The sequence below is a fragment of the Acipenser ruthenus genome, unplaced genomic scaffold, assembly GCF_902713425.1.
Source record: "Acipenser ruthenus unplaced genomic scaffold, fAciRut3.2 maternal haplotype, whole genome shotgun sequence".
NCBI lineage: Eukaryota > Metazoa > Chordata > Actinopteri > Acipenseriformes > Acipenseridae > Acipenser > Acipenser ruthenus.
Window position 1 is genome coordinate 36557 of NW_026708461.1, and position 2445 is coordinate 39001.

The 2445-nt window shown below is 45.5% G+C and overlaps 1 non-coding gene across 1 annotated transcript; it reads left to right on the forward strand.

Annotated features, from left to right (window-relative positions):
• Positions 1-1941: 1941 nt before the first annotated feature.
• On the forward strand, positions 1942-2135 carry LOC131733199 (U2 spliceosomal RNA). The gene has a single exon (XR_009326105.1). It is a non-coding gene; the product is annotated as a U2 spliceosomal RNA (small nuclear RNA).
• The last annotated feature ends 310 nt before the right edge of the window (positions 2136-2445 follow it).

Sequence of the window (2445 nt, forward strand, 5' to 3'; positions counted from 1 at the left end):
TAGAGTATTAATAACCAAGTCTATACTGTTCCCCATCCTCTCTTATGTAGGAAAAATCTTTCCCCCAGACAGGACCACCAAAAAAGTGGTGGACCGCATTATCCACCGCTTTATCTGGGGCAGCAAGATGGAGAGGGTAAAGCGAGCCACTCTGAGTAAAGCCGACAAGAAGGGAGGTAAGGGGGTCCCGGACGTTGTGCAGCTCACCCGAGTGCAGGGGCTCACGCAAACTATCAAGAACATCCAGGCCCTGGACAGGAAGGTATGTTACATGAATCGTTTCTATTTTGCCACCTGTCTCAGGGCCTTGGGCCTCTGCACTATTGATAACACCGTGCCGTACTCCTGGGACCCCCCATTGTATTATAGAACCTTAAGGGACACTATATATAAATTGGGCTTAGATAAAGCAAAATTGGCCTCCTGGGAATACAAGGCTGTAACTAAATATCTTGCCGGTTCCCAGGAAATTGAAAAAGTAGCTACTTTCTCCCTCACCCAAAGCCAAAAAATCTGGGAGAATGTGTCTCACAGCTGCCTCAGTAATGTCCAGAAGGATATAGCATGGAACACCGTCCACAGTGCACTCCCCACTCGAGCGTTCATGTTCAGGAGGGGACTAGCCCAAGTAGAAACATGCCCCTATGCAAAGTGCCGCAAGAGAGAAACACCAGCCCATATCTTCTGGGAGTGTGATGTGGCTGGCAGTGTCTGGCTCTCTGTCTCTGTCTTCCTAAACAGGTTTGCTGACACGGCCAAGATGACCGCTGAGACTGTGCTCTATGGGCCTGCGGGAGGAATCACTACCAGCACAGCTAAGTGCGTTTGGCGTGTCATCAATGTTGTCAAGCAGATCCTGTGGGAAGGCCGTAACGTCTGTGTCTATCACAAGCAGGAGCTAGACACTATCACCACGACCAGAAGGGCACAAACTCTTATCAAGGACTTTGTAATTCTGGACATCCGGACCCTCGGGAAGGACAAGGCCTGCGCGGAGTGGAGGATCGCCGGACTTCAGGACGTGAAGATGGAATAAAGGAAAAAACTGGAACCGCTAGCTCCTAGGAGCGGGACTACGGGGCACCGCTAAGCCTTTTATTTATTTTGTCATGCCAGCATTCCGCCCTTTTTAGCTGGCATGACCGTTTTTCAACGGTGCCCTGGTTTTATGTAGTCTTTTTGTTTCAGTTTTATGGACCTTTGATTTAATTTGAATGTTTTATTTGATTTTGTTTTGTTTTGTTTTATGTATCTTTAAGATTTTTAATGTAAACTATTAAAAGTTACATTTTAAGTGTTTTAAAATTTTAGAATTTTAACTCACTGTTTATACACTGTCCCTTTTCCCCTGTCCCTGTTTTAGATCTAGGTTTATGTTCACTTTTTTAGAGAGCACTCCCCGGCCCTCACAAGCACTGGTTTTTTATAGATGGTTCTTTTTTTCCAGTCACTTTTAAAACAGCACAGGTTTTTTTCATGTTGATTTTAATCTGTGTCTGTTTTAACCATGTACAAAGCACAATTGTCTTGGTGTTTTTAAATGTATTTTAAATGCTTTTAAAACAAAATGTATGTCTGTATGCATGAATGTCATCTTTAAAAGAAATGTAAAATGAATGAAAAAACGAATGGGTGTAAATGTAAAAAATGTAAAATCTCAATAAAAGAGTATTTTACTAAAGATTTCCGTGGAGAGGAGCATTTATGAGTTCAATGCAATTTTTGGCTAGCCCTGCCCCTCGGGGTGGGGCTCGACATGGGTTTAAAAGCAGAACGAGCACAGCGGCGCCGGCCGTGTTAATAATTAGAGCCTGGCACCTTTTTTTTTCTTTTTCTTTTTTTTTTCTTTTTCCCATTTTTCCCCTCAGTCCAAGAAGCGAGTACCCCGGCAGCTCCGGCGGGCGGCCGCGCCCGGGGCGTTTGGTCAAAACCATTGTGGGCATCGCTTCTCGGCCTCTTGGCTCAGATCAAGTGTAGTATCTGTTCTTATCAGTTTAATATCTGATACGTCCCCCATAGGGGGACCCGTCTATATTAAATTGATTTTTGGAAGCAGGAGATGGAACCGGGGCTTGCTCCGTCCACTCCACGCATCGACCCGGTATTGCAGTACCTCCGGGAACGGTGCACAAGAAAGGTCAAAAAAGAGAGAGACAGACAGGCAGGCAGACAGACAGGCAGACAGACAGGCAGACAGAGAGACAGAGAGACAGAGAGAGCGCTAGCCAGCCTCTCCCTCTCCCTTTTTCTGGGTTGTATTTTTTCCCGCTCTTTTTGTTGTTTTTTTTTTTTTTTTTTTTTTTTTTTTTTTGTTTGTTTGTTTGTTTGTTCCAAATAAGGAAGGCAGGCCTGCCTAACTGATGGACAGTCTGCTCTGCTCACGCAGCAGGCCAGTGTACCCAGAAGGCCTTGCGCTCGTGGGAGGAGGAGGACGAGCGCAGCGGT